Below are 15485 nucleotides of genomic sequence, written 5' to 3'. Positions count from 1 at the left end.
CGAAAAGAATGCCTACTTGTGCTTATTGACTATGCAAAGTCATATGACTGCGTGGATCATAACAAATTCTAGCTAATATTGAGAAGAATGGGAATCTGAGAGCACTCAGTTGTGCTCATGTGAAATGTGTGCTTAGGTCAAGAGGGTGTTGCACAAACAGAGTAAAGGAACACTGTTGTTGTTGTGTACTGTAGAGTCAGAACCAACCCATAGCTGACCCTCTGGTGGATTTTCAGAGGCATTTGCAGGGGAGGAGATTGTCCATCCTTCTCCCACTGAGCAGCCACTGGCCTTGAACCATGTGCCTTCAGAATTGCAGTGCAGCTTCTGACCACTAGACCACCAGAGATCGCTGAGGGAACACTACATGATTTACAATATTAAAAAGGTGTGCATCAGAGTTGTATCCTCTCTGCATACCTATTCAATCTGTGTGCTAAGCAAAATATTTGAGAAGCTATACCCTATGAAGAAGAATGTGGCAAGATCAGAGGAAGATGAAGCAATAACCTACATTATGCAGATGACAAAACCTTGCTTGTTGCAAATGAAGAGTACTTGTAGCACTTGCTCCAGAAGAGCAAAGAATACAGTCTTCAATGTGTATTAAATCACAACATCAAGAAAACAAAAATCCTCACCACTGGACCTATAGGCAACATCAAGATAGATGGACAAAAGATTGAAACTGTTGACAACTTGATCTTACTTGGATCCACAACGAACACCCTTGGTAGCAGCAGTCAGGAAATCAGGAAATGTATTGCAGTGAGAAAATCTGTAGTCAGCGGCTCCTCCAAATTATTGAGGAGAAATAATTTTAGTTTGAGGACTAAGATGCACCTGATTTATATCATTATTTTCTAGCATTTGTTATGCTGGAAAATGAATAAAGACGACAAAGGAATGGATATGAGCTGTTGCTTTGTAGAAGAGTACTGAATATTCCATGCATTGCCTAAAAAACGAACATATATGTCTTAGAGAGGTGCAGCCAGAAAGCTGCTTGGAGGCAAGGATGACAAGGCTTTGTCTTACATATTTTGGGCTTGTTGCTAGAAGAGGCTATCCAGTGGAGAGGGACATCATGTCTGGAAAAGTGGAGGGTCAGAGAAAGACAGGAAGACCCTCAGCCAGGTGAATTGATCTATGATTGTAGCAATGGACTTAAGTGTGTCAGAAATGGTGAAGATGGCACAGGATGGGCTAGGGTTCAGATCTGTTGGTCATAGGTTCACTATGGGTCATATTCTACTCAAAGGCACTTAACATCAGTAATATTTATGACTTAACGGGGCTCTGGTAGTCTAATTACAAGGAAGTTACACTTCGAACCCAAGGATCATATGCCTTGTTGTTGTTCAGTACCATCGAGTTGACTACAACTCATAGTGACCCTATGAATAGTGGATCTGAACCTTGTCCATCCTACGGCTTCCTCGTCACCCCTGATCTATTTGAGCCCATTGCTACAATCGCTGTGTCAGGTCATGTTGTTGAGAGGCATCTTCTCTTTCTCTGGCTCTCCACTTTGCCAGCATGATATCTTTTTCCAAAGGTTGGCCCCTCCTAACAGCATGCCCCTCAGGCAGTTCAAAGCTACCAACAACTTGAAGGTTTTGGATTAAAATAAAATTAAGTCATTGACAACTTCATTCTTTTCCCCTCTATGATAACATTGCCTACTGGTCCAGTGGTAAGCATTTTTGTTTTCTTGATTTTGAGATGCAAATTCACGTTGATCTTCTTCAGTAAGTATTTTAACTTTCTTCAGGTTCTGAAGAAACAAGGTTGTGTCATTTACATAGTGTAGATTATTGATGAATCTTCTCTTAATGTCACTTTCTTACTCTTCTTTTGCAGGTCTTTTTTATTATTAATTTTAATGAAAGTTTAAAAAGACTTTGGATTTCCATTCATTCATTGTTGCACATTTGTCCTTGCCCACCTCTCTCCCCCAATTAACTCTTCTCTTTGAAAAGTAAAAGAAAAATTCTCACTGTTATGTAATCCCTCCCCCCATGTCCAGTCTACTATGCAGACATCGTTCTGGACTCTTGTCATGGCAATAATACCTAATCACAGATCCCTTTTAAACAGTTATCTCCCTCATCTGTTTCAATGCAATATGCATAATTTACCATCTTTCTCAGTCCCCCAGCCCGGTGTCAGTCCAGTTTTACAACAGTCGCACTATGCAGTATTTGTCCTTTTGTGACTGAGATAGTTTACTCAGTATAACCTCCTCCAGAGTCACCCATTTTGTATATTTCATGAATTCCTTGTTTTTCAATGAAGTGTAGTATTCCATTGTGTGAATGAATATACCACAGCTTCTCTATTCATTCATTTGTTGATGGGCACTTAGGTTGTTCCCAACTCTTTGTTGATGTGAACAAAGCCAAAATAAACATGGGTGTGCATATATCTGCTTGGGTAGGGATTATGGTTTCTTTGGGGTATATTCCCAGTAGTGAAATTTCTGGGTTGAATGGTATGTCTATTTGCAACTTTTTGAGAAAGCGCCATACTGCCTTCCATAGTGATTACACCCTTTTACACTCCCACCAAGAGTGAATAAGGGTTCCAGTTTCTCTACAACCTCGCCAGCATTTGTTGTTTGCTGTTCTGTTAAATTTGCTATTCTTACTGGGGTGAGATGATATCTCATAGTTGTTTTGATTTGCATCTCTCCTAAAGCTGAGGATTTTGAACATTTCTTCACATGTTCATTTGCCATCTGAATGTCTTTTCTGGTGTCTGTTCATATCCTGTGCTCATTTTTCGATTGGGTTGTTTACCTTTATCTTGTTGTGGTGCTTGAGTATTTTATAAATTCTAGATATAATTCCCTTGTCTGACATATCATTACCAAATATTTTTCCCCAGTCTGTGGCTTCCTTTTTTACCCAGTTGGAGAAGTTTTTGGATGTGCATAGGGATCTGATTCTTAGAAGGTCCCATTCATCTATTTTATCCTCTCTTGGTTGTAGATTTTTCAGAATGCTTGGAAGACTGTTTATGTTGCATGTTAAGACTTCTAGAGTTCTTCCAAAGAGTCCCAGAATAAGCCAAGAACTCCTTAAAAAGAGAAATAAAGTAGGAGGCATTTCACTCTCTGTTTTCAAATCCTACTAGGCTGCCATGGCGGTCAAGACTGTGTGGTACTAGTACAATGACAGACACATAGATCAATGGAATAGAATTGAGAACCCAGAAATCAACCCATCTACCAATGGTTAACTAATTTTCAACAAGGAGTTGAAATCAGTTAAGTGGGGAAACGACAGCCTTTTTAACAAATCGTGTTGGCAAAACTGGAAAATTATCTGCAGAAAACTCAAGCAAGATTCACACCTCATTCCATACACAAAAACCAACTCAAAGTGGATCATGGACCTAGGACTAAAATTAAGGACTATAAACTTCACTTTGTTTTTCTTATAGTTCAGGTTCTCAAATTATTTGCTTAGCACACTGATTTAATAGGTATGGAGAAAAGGCCCACCCTGCCACACACTTTTCCTGATTTTAAACCGTGCAGTGTTTCATCCTTCTGTTCAGAAAACTGCTTCTTCCTCTATGTAGGGATTTGGCATGAGCGTCTTGGTATATTTTAAATTACTGATCTTAAGTGGCTTAGGCTTGAAAAGTGAAATTTTTTTTGGCAACTAAAAGAAATGTCCTTTTACTCTTTTCAATTGTGATAGATAATTCACAGAAACTTAAGAAAAACTAGCTTTTTTGAGCCACTTGTACTTGTTCTTATTTTTCATAGTTTGGTTAATAACTGTCTTGTTGTTGTTGTGTTCCATAGAGTTGGAACCGACCCATAGCTGACCTTCCATGAACTTGTTTGAGACACTTAACAAATTTTCAATTTTTGTATATTAGAAGTATACTGTTTCAGTCAGTCTACCTGTCATCGATAGGAGATGGACAAGGACTGTAACGGGTCGATCTTAAGGCAGAGTTTATCCTGGGGTTGTGAGTCTAGACTGAAAGAGGAAATGGGTCACAGCATGCAGAATTCATCAGCTTCTCCTCACCTACATGTTTATCATCCTAGAATACAATATTATTTGTCTATATTATTTTTATAGCTTCTTTCTTTTTTGTTTCTACTTAAAAATCTAATTTCCAGGAATTAGCGAACATGATCATTACAAATATGGACTAGAGCACTATTCTCCCAGGAGCTTTCTCATTTCACATGGATTATAAACCAAGTCTTTTCAGTGACCCATAAGCCACTCACAATACATAGTTGGTTTGGGTAAGATATTATACCTTTTCCACTTAATCATTCATTCTACAGTAAAATACCTTTATAATGTACACCTTGATTATAACCCCAATTGAAATAAAAAATTATCAGCAGGTGTCAACCATCTTCTGTGCAAGAACGACCTCCTCTCCTTTATGGAAACAGTAAATATTTTGTGGAGATAAAAGAAAGGTAAGACATGGAGTGTGAGGGGAAGAGTAATGGAAGAAAATGAACAGCAGACAGTCCTTTCTAGGAAAAAGGGACAGGAGTGGAAGCCTCTGGCTCTCCTACAGCTTTCTCACTCTCCTCAGAGAGGGACATAAAAATTATGCCAAGTTACTATAAATTTCTGAAAGCATTGTGACTGACTTACAGTCCCACCTCATCATTGAATGAATTCTATCCTTACTGATCTTCAAGCCTGAATGGACATCTATGAACAGACAATAATTTAAGAGACAATACTTCTGCAAAGGGAGCAACTGGAATGCCTGTTAGCTAGCTGCTCAGGCTCATCTAAATAATGCCAATAATTAATCCTTGAATAAATATGTAATTTTATTTTCAATTCTTGCATAACACTGAGAGATTTATTTTTTAAGAATCATATTTCTGCACATCAAAAAACTCCTCCAACAGGGTAAAAAGGAAAGCAACAGACTGGGGAAAATATTTGATAATGACATATCTCATAAGGGATTTATGCAGATGACACAATCCTGCTTGCTGAAACTGAGAAGGACACGAAGCGCTTGCTGCAGAGGGTTAAGGACTGCAGCCTTCAATATGGACTGAGGCTCAATGTCAAGAAGACGAAGATTCTTACCACTGGACCAATTGGCAGCATCAGGATGGATGGAGAAGAGATTGAGATTGTTCACAGCTTTAGTTTGCTGGCTCTACAGTCAGCACTCTTGGCACCAGTAGCCAGGAAAGTCTGCTGTTAGAGACCTCTCTAAAGTACTGAAGAGCAATGGTGCCTTCTGGAGACTGAGGTGTGCCTGATATAGGCCATGGTCTTTGCAATCACTTGTTATGCATCAGAGTTGGACAATGACTATGGAGGATAGAAGGAGAATTGATGCCTTTGAGTTGTGATGCTGGAGAAGAGTATTGAAGGTACCATGGACTACTAAGAAAACAAACAGGTTCATCCTGGAGAGGGTTAAATCAGGCAGCTCCTTGGAGGCAAGGATTCTGAGGCTTTGTCTGATATAATTTGGACATGTTGTAAGGAGGGACTAGTCCTTGGAGAGGGACATCATGCTTGGGAGGGTGGAGGGACAACACAGGAGAGGAAGGCCCTTTATGAGGTGGATTGATTCAGTGACTGGGGTAATTGGGATGGATGTATCAGAGACAATGTGGTAATCACAGGACAGAGTTTAGAGCTGTTGTACATAGGGTTGACTTGACAGCACATAACAACAACAACAACAACAACAACAACAACAACAACCAGCACCTCAATAAGAAAAAGGTAAATAACCCAATAGCAAAATGGGCACAGGATATGAATAGATAGAGACTTCACCAACCACCAACGAAGACATTCAGATGGCAAACAAACACATGATGAAATGTTAAAAATCTCTAGCTACCAAAGAGATGCAAATGCAAACAACTATGAGATATCATCTCACCCCAGTAACAAGAGCAAATTTCAACAGAGCAGAAAAGAATGAATTCTGATGAGGTTGTGGAGACATTGAAGCCCTTATTCACTGCTGGTGGGAATGTAAAATGAAACAACAACTATGGAAGGTGGTTTGGTGCTTTCTCAAGAAATTGGAAATATGAATACCATTTGACCTAGCAGTGCCACTACTGGGAATATACCCTAAAGAAGCCATAACCGCCATCCAAACAAATATATGCACCCACATTTATGGGGGCATCATTTACAATAGCAAAGAGATGGACCAACCCAAGTGCCTATCAACAAATGAATGGATAGAAAAACTACAGTATATTCATACAATGGAATCCTATGCAGCCCTGAAAAACAATTAACTTGTAAAACATTACACAACATGGAGGACCATAGAGCACATCATGCAAAGACTGCTTAGCACCACTGTTATGAAGCAGGTCTGATATGTGGGTTTAGGAAGAGAATAGGATAAGAGTGCATAGATAATGACCATTGCAATGGAACAGATGAAGGAAAGAACTGGGTATGACACTTAAAATAACAGCCCAAAATAAGGTATATCATTGTAAAGAGGGGGAGGAGGTAGTAATTGTGCAACAAAGAATGACTATTAAAAAAATAAAAAGTATACTGGTAGAGGGGGAAGGAAAGGGGAGGGGATAAAATGTACAACAATGAATAAATGAAAATCTAACTTCTCTGTATTCACTAAAATCACAATTCAAATAAAATTTCATTAAAAAGAATTTAAAAAGGAATCATATTTCTTTCAATTCCATTGCTTTTTTGAACTGTGATTGTGTTAATATTTTACTTAAAGAACACGGACTATCTAAGAGCACAAGTATAATTATATTCAAGTTATGCTTAAATAAAACAAAGCAATACCACTTTTGTCTGAAGGTGCAGCTACAAAATAAGACTTTTGAGCTCCTAAATATTGCTTCACTGTGAAAAAGAACCGCAGTCAAATACCAAGTTGTACCATTTCTCACTTACTTTAATGGTAATAGCATGCAAAAGGATATGTGCTGTTAGGTAGGACTGAGGTAAAGTCTTCCCTCGACAGAAGTGGTCGTTACTATGTTGTTGTGTACCACGGAATTGGAACTGACCCAACTGGTCCATGCACCAAGCATCTAAAATCCCCTTTGTTTTCATCAAACAAGGTTGTGTCATCTGGATAACTTAGGTTATTGTTGAGTCTTCCTCCAGTCCTGACTCTACATTCTTCTTCATAAAGTTACATGTCTCAAAGAATTTGCTCAGCATACAAATTGAAAAGTTGTGGGGAAAGGACACAACCCTGATGCACACCTTTCTTTCCTGTTTTTAAACATGCTGTGTTTTCTTACTCTGTTCAGACAACAGTTTCTTGATCTAGGTATAGGTTTTGTATGAGCATAGTTAAATGTTCTGAAATTCTTGTTCTTATAAATGTTAGCAGAATTTGTTGTGATCCATTCAGTCAAATTTCTTTACATAGTCAATAAGCAAAAATAGACATTCTTTCAGTATTCTCTACTTTTAGTCAGGACCCATCTGGCATCAGCAAAATGTGCAAAGAGCTGTAGCCGGAAACTCAAAAGGGACAAACTCACTCAGCATTTCTTAAGTGGAAGGAACTAAAGAACAAGTTAAAGGACTGAGTTGCAATTCTTCAGGATGCTGAGGGCAGAATGTTGAATGACCTATGAAGCATCAAAAGAAAATGGAAGGAGTACACAGAGTCACTATACCAAAAATAATGGCTGACACAAAATTTAATGAAACGACATATAATTAAGAGGCAATGTTTATGAAGGAGGAAGTTCAAGCTGCTCTTAAAGAATTGGTAAAAAACACACACACACACAACCAAGGCCCCAGGAATTGAGGAAACACCAATTGACATATTTCAGCAAACAAATGCTTTCCTGGGGTGTGCTCACCAGGTGATGCCAAGAAGTTTGGAGGACAACCCCAAGAAAAATGAGAATCCTAGAAAATTTAATTGTGTTCATGTGAATCCTATACTTGGACCAGGAAGCAGTAGTCAAAATGGAGCAGGGAAACACTGCATGGTTCAGAATCAGGAAAGGTGTGCGTTAAGGATGCATCTTGTTTCCAAATGTTTTCAGTTTATATGCAGAACAGATCATTCAAGATGCTGGATTTTGTGAGGAGGAACGTGGCATTAGGATTGGAGGAAAACTCATCAAAAATCTCTGTTATGCAGATGACACAAACTTAATTGCTGAAACTGAGGGGAACACGAGGCATTTGCTGCAGAAGGTCAAGGTCTTCAATATGGATTGAAGCTCAACATCAAGAAAACAAAGATTCTCACCATTGGGCCAATTGATTGACAGCGAAGAGATTGAGATTGTTAACAGCTTCAGCTTGTTTGGTTCCATAATCAACACTCTTTGGCACTAGCAGGCAGGAAAGAAAATAAAAATTGCATTGGGAAAGTCTGCTTCAGGGACCTCTCTAGAGTACTGAAGAGCAGTGATGTCAGTCTGGAGACTAAGGTGGGTCTAGTCTTCACAATTCATAGGCCATGGTCTTCACAATTACTTGCTGTGCAACAGAAAGCTGGACAATGATTAGGGAAGATAGAAGAATTATCAATGCTTTGAATTGTGGTTCTGGAAAAGAGTGTTGAACATATTGTGGACTGCTAGGGGAACAAACAAATCAGTCCTGGAAAGCATGAAACCCAGCTACTCCCTGGAGACAAGGATTTTGAAGCTTCATCCCTCATTCTTAGGACGCATGGCCTTGGAGGAAGGACCAGTCCTTGGAGAGGGACATCATGCTAGGAAAGTTGAAGGGACAGTTCAGGAGAGAAAGATCCAGGATGAGATGGATTGATTCAGTGACTGGAGAAATGGGAGCAAGTCTGTTGGAGACAATGAGATTGGCTCAGGATAGGTCAGGGTTTAGAGCTGTTGTACATAGGATCACTATGAGTCACCTGACTGGACGACATAAAACAACACAGCCTCTTCTGAACCCAGCTTGAACTTCTGAAAGTTCTCTGGCAATATATTCATCTAGCCATTTTTGAACCATCTTTAGCAATATTTTGCTTGCATGTGATGTTAATGATATTGTTCAGTAATTTCCACATAGCACAGTCATCCCTCATTATCTGAGAGAGTTTGCTTCTAGAACTCTCATGGGTACCAAATTGCATAGTATTTATGTATAAACTATACACATCTTTCCATTAACTTTAAATCATCTCTAGATTTCTTATATTACCTAATAAAATGCAAATGCTATGTAAATACTTTACCACTCCCTCTTAGCTTTTGAAGGATTGTTTTTAACATTTAATTGCTTTTTAAAAAATTTTCCCATGTGCAATAGTTTGAACTAGTAGATATTGAAGAATATAGTCTCTTTGTGTGTATTTTTGAAGAAAGGCTATGTAAATTTTTAATTTTGTTAAGAATATTACAGAAAGGTGTGATGGTAAGGAGAAACAATGTGTTTAAAAATATGAAAGCATGATCTATAATGATGAACAGGAAGTTGCTAGTCTTGGGGGCTAATGAAATCTAAAATAAAAATAAGGAATGTCAACATATTAGGAAAGCTGCTATCCTAATAACAAAGAGGAGAGTTTATTCTGCTAGTGAAGGGATAATGTTTTTATTGAGTTAGTAAAATGTTCGTTTTGAATGGTCGTTATGAGTCACTTCCCTGATGAGAACAGAAGTTATTCTAGCAGTTCCGGCAAACGATGATGAAAACTTAAACTAAGACAGTAAATATGTGGTTAAAAAAAAACAAAGACTTTGGAAAGGTGTGTATGATTTATGGTTTCACTTAAAACATAGGGCATATATTTTACAAGCTTGTACAAATATATCTCTGCAGTAGTTCATCACACTCGGGAATTACAAAAAGTTAAGAAGTTACATTTAAGACATTTGGCATTATTAGATGACTATAGATACATAAAGAAAACTTTTAAGTCAGCATTATTTGAAAATATGTTATAAACCAAGGGTCTATCATGACCATGATTTAGAAAAGTATTCATGTGAAATCTTTTCTTACAGCTGGACTGATTTCTTAAGTTCCAATTTCCAGTATCTATTCCTTTGTGATAGTGTCCTAACTTAACCTAAACTCATTATTATACCTGTCACTTTTGACTGTGCTAATACAACAATCCTCACATTTACTCAGGAATAAAACTTTATTTTCAACTTTGTCTTTCTTGCCAATAAATTGCCAGTTTCCCTTAACAGTATCTTTTATCTTTGCATAGCCTTTTCCTCACTCCTTCAAGTGAAAGATCTTTTTTTTTTTTTGGCTCAGATTTTCAGATTTTTAAGCTCTATGAGATGCATTGATTCGGTGACTGGGGTAATCGGGATGGGTGTGTCAGAGGCGGTGCGGTTGGCGCAGGATAGAGCAGGGTTTAGAGCTGTTGTGCACAGGGTCGCTATGAGTCGGAAACGACTCGATGGCACATAACAACAACATACTCTATCAAAACTCCACTAATTCATCTTAAACATTGCAGCTAGATTTCATGTCCTGAAGCATAGTGCTGATCTTTCCATTCCCCTGTTTAAAATCTGTCAGTGCTAGCAAGAATTTAAATTAATACAAATCGCTTTGGAAAAAAAAATGAATATAAAGGTGCCTTGATGGCATAGTCCATAGGGAATTAACCAGCTAACCCAAAGGCTGTCTACATTTGGCTATTCGAATCCAGCAGAGGTTCTGAAGGACAAAGATGAGCTATCTCCATGAAATTTATGTCTTTGTCAGCTGGCTGGTAGGTCAGTTATAAGCCACTTCTGACTTGACGGTAATGAGTTTTTTCAGATCTGTTGAAGTTGAACATATACATATTCTACATCTCAACCATTTCACATCTGAATATGTACTCCAAAATGTGTGTCCGTATGATGAAAAGACAGGTAAAGGAATATTTATGAATGTATTATAATAGTCAAAACTTGAAATCAACCTGTTATAGAAGACTAAATCAATGAACTGTAGTATATTTACGGGAACACTAAGCAATAATGACAAATTAGATTATGTCAAGTTCTAAAAGAGGCAAAACTGATAGCTCCTGTCACAAATCCAAATTATAGCTTATTTTGGGAGAGAAGGAAGTAGTTACTAAGAGAGGGCAGAATGTTGAGAATTTCTTATTCCTTTGCCTTTGTGAAAATGTGATACCCTGGTGTCAGAGTAGGTTGAGTGTTGGGTTGCTAACTCCATGGTTGGTAGTTCAAGCCCACGATTTGCTCTGTGGGATAAGGATGAGGCAGCTTCTTTCCATTAAGATTTATGAAATCTAACAGAGGTTTATCATGAGTTAGAAATGTGACAATAGTGAGTTGTATTTGGGTGGTGAAATTACGTGCACATTCTTCTCACTAGGTGGCCTAGTGGTAAAAGTCTGCCCTGCAATCCCAAAAGAATAGAGTTGAGATCCAACAGCTGCTTTTTGGGAGAAAGTCAGGCAAACTCTTCCCATGTGATTAACAGCTTCTGAAAACCCTCTGGAGGGTCAGCTAAGGGTCGCTTCCAACTCAATGATACTTAATGACAACAACAACAATAACAACAAGAGTCTCTCTTTATAAAATAAACGTTAACAGACACATTCATCCTTTATTGGCTCATTGTCATAATATCCAAACATAGAAATATATGAACCAGCTTTGAGATCAATAATCTATTCCAATCTATCTTTCTATTCAATATAGGCTAACTTGTTTTGTTTTGCACATGCCCCATCATATCCCATTCAGTTATACTAATATGGAACCCCTTAGACCAGAGGTTTACCTGTGCATAAACTGGAAAAAATTATTTCATTACAAATGTCAGAAATTAAATGAGCAATTTCTTAATTGATTTTAAAGAATATAGAGTTGTTGAGTCAAATCTTTTACCTTTATTTTTTTTTTGTTCTCCAGTCCTCTGACATACCAGATCCTTCAAGCTGCTCTGTCTTTCAGTCCAAGTATCTATTGATGATGTAAGTATCTACTTAGACTTAAGTTTGAAACTTGTTGGGACTTGAGTAAGAGACTCCACAGTAAGAATGGATGCAAGACTGCCTGGAGCCAGGGCTGAGAGTCTAATTGGACTATGAGATGTCCCTGAGGCTGGTGGACAGCTATCAAAACCACACTGATTAAAGTATTTTGACTAAATCTAGATCAACACTAATATCTGAAAATGTCCGGTATGACTTTCAAAACTCTGAGTGATTATACTCACTCTGATTGTAGGTAGTCATTGAGGTGTGGTACTGAAGAAAAGTCTTGAACATACCATGGACCTCAAAGAAAACAAATAGGTCAGTCTTGGAGAGGGTGAAACCAAGTTTCTCCTTGGAGGCTAGGATTTTGAAGCTCTGTCTCTACTTTGGGCACATGGCCAGGAGGGACTGGTCCTTGGAGAAGCATGTTCTGGATGGCGGAAGGGCAGTGCAGAAGAGTAAGACCTAGATGAGATGTATTAATGCAGTAACTGGGGCAATGGTGGTAGATGTGGCAGAGTCAGTGACACTGGCTGAGGACAGGGCAGGTTTCAGAGCTGTTGTACATAGGGTTGGTATGGGTCACAGACAACTCAACTGGCCATAACAGCAACAACAACCAGCTAACAATTGTGGTTCTTGATGGTTATCTCTGCAGAACAATGCATTAGTCAGTCACTGAGGGACACTGGGAGTAGACCTAAGGAGAAAGAAATACAGCATATGGAAATGGATTCAGGTGTTGGCCAAATAAGGGCAAGGCTCCACTCAAACCAATGGTTGTTGTTGTTGATTGCCGTTGAGTTGAGCACAACTCATAGTGACCCTATGAAGAAAAGGCCTGAAGCCTTACTATAACTATTAAGTTTCCAGAGGCATATTGTTTAGGAAGTGTATTTCACTCCTGCTTCCAAACCTGTCTTAAACTGGGAGCTTCACCAAATACTGTCCCCTATAGGAAGCTTTAATGGCATTTGACCTCCCCAATGGCACAAGGTTTAGCATCACAGTAAATCCAGATTGCCTCAGTGCGGCAAATTGAGAGAGGAGTGCTGCATAATTTAGAAGAATGTTCCTCTGAAATAAAATAACATTAGACCCTTGGACCCAACCGACTTAAATACAAGGAAGTGTGTGTGTGTGTACTTATATAGAAAGAAAAGGCCTGAAGATTTTCTATAACTATCATCGTTTCTCCAAGTTCATCGAGTTTCCAGAGGCATGTGCAAATTAATCTATCATAAACCCTAATGGAAATTATACAGACCCTCAGTTATGAGAGTATGTACATATTCTAGACCAGTGCATCTAAAACTTTAGTGTGCATAAAAATCATGCTAAAGATAACTCGTAAATACATAAAGCCCCGGGCTTTACTTCAAAGAATTCTGTCCCATAGGGTCCAAAATTTACATATCTAACAAGCTCCCAGATAAAAGATTGGTTTAGAACAGCAATCAGGTGAATAAGAGTCCTGGTGGTATGTGGTTAAAACAATCAGATGCTAACCTAAAGATAGGCAGTTTGAACCCATCAGCTGCTCCACAGGACACATATGACATTCTGCTGCCATATCAATTTAAAGGCTCAGAAAATCTATGCGGCAGTTCTACTCTGTCCTAGAAAGTTACGATGAATCAGTCTACATGACAACAGTGGATTTGGTTTGGTGTGCTTTATCATAAAATTATCAAAACTAATTTCGTGTCCCACTTACTAATGGAGAAGGATCATTGTAATATTCTGCTAGCCTTGTTCAGATGAGGACATCAGTTCTTACTATTCAAGAAACAGTAACAGCCTATGTATAGACATACTTCCTACAGTAAGGGCTGACAGATCATGGACTGACTAACAGAGCAAAGAGAGTAAAAGCTCACTCAAATGCTATCTAATCTAAATCAAATCACAGCTGCCCCTTCAACTGGTTTTCTTCTGGAGACAATTGCCCATCTTTCTCCTGAGAAGCAGCTGGTGGATTTGAACTGTCAGAAAGGGATGGCATCTAAGTTAATAGTGCAATTCTGTCAACTATGCTGCTATCATGGTTTAAGATCAGGAAAGGTGCATTTGGGGTTCTATCCTTTTATCACATCTATTCAACCTGTGTGCTAAGCAAATAATGCAAGAAACTGGTTTATAAAAAGAAATTTCAGAATTAGAAGGAGACTTATCAACAAGCTTCAATATGCAGATAATGTCACTTGTTGAAACTGAAGACTTGAAATAATTATTGATAAAGGTCAAAGACTGTGTTTTTCAGTTTGTGTTATGTTGCAACATAAATGGAATTAAAATAGTCACAACTGGAATAATTATCATCAGGATAAACAGAGAACATATTGACAATGTCAAGGATTTAATTTTACTTGGCTCTATAGTCAACACCCATGGAAACAGCAGTCAAAAAATCAAAAGATGCAATCCAGTATGCAAATCTGTTGTTAATTTCCTTTCTAACAAGTCTGTAAGTTGTGGTGTTTGCAATTGCCTCACATGTCTGTGAAAGTCAGACAGTGAGTAAGAAAGACCAAAGAAAAATTGACACCCTAGAATTATGGTATTGACAAAGTATATTGATTACAGTGTGAACAAAGAACAAAAGAACAAACAAATATGTTTTGGAAGAATTGCAGCCAGAATGCTCCTTTAATTGAAGATAGTAAGACTTTATCTCATATACTTTGGACATATTATCAGGACGGGACAGTCCCTAGAGAAGGATGTCATATTTTGTAAAAAAGAAGGTAAGCAAAAAAGAGTAAGTAGCTTTGGGGAGACAGACTGACACAGTGAGCTCAGCGACAGCAGAGGATGTAAGGCCAACACAAGATTGGATAGGGCTTCATTCTGTTGTTTACAGCATTCCCATGAATAGAATCTAGCTTAATGACTCCCAATAATGAAACAATTTTGAAGTATCTTCTAACAAAAGAAGAACGCACTCTAAATAAAAACAAAAATGAAACTAAATAAAATAGATAACAAATAAAGGTGACTGAGGAAGTCGGACATCATATGGCTGATTAGACTAAAGTGGGTTCTTTCAGTGGAATTCCAAACAGAGACTTTGAGAAAGGGAATTTTTTAGTGTCTGGATTCCAGGAGGACCATCTTTGTTTTTGCTGACATTCTAACAAGCAAGGTATTCTTTTTGAGTGTTCTTATTTCTTGATAGCACATTTAACACAAAAGATTCAAAACCTTCCCATCTGGAAAGGAACAGGCATTTGTGAGGCCTATTGGTGCTAATTGCCGTTGAGTCGCAGACGACTCATAGCAACTCAATGAACGAAAGACCTGAGCACTGTTCATAGAGTTTCCTGAGGCAAGCCATTTCAGAAGTGGAAGCATTTCTGCTTCATAGCTTGTTTTAATCGGGGAGCTCCACCAAACACTGTCAGCCATGGATAACCATTATCACATTCGGCACATCAGTGTCACAGTGTTTAGCATCACAATGACGAGTTACCTCTGTAGAGGAATGCACAGACCAGTACTACACCACGTAGAAGAATGTTTGACAAAAGATAATTTTTTTAAGTTTAATT

This window comes from Elephantulus edwardii, unplaced genomic scaffold (genome assembly GCF_000299155.1).
Source record: "Elephantulus edwardii isolate Elephantulus edwardi_28Jun2011 unplaced genomic scaffold, EleEdw1.0 scaffold00007, whole genome shotgun sequence".
NCBI lineage: Eukaryota > Metazoa > Chordata > Mammalia > Macroscelidea > Macroscelididae > Elephantulus > Elephantulus edwardii.
The sequence above is the reverse complement of the archived record's forward strand: the minus strand, read 5'-3'. Positions refer to the sequence as shown.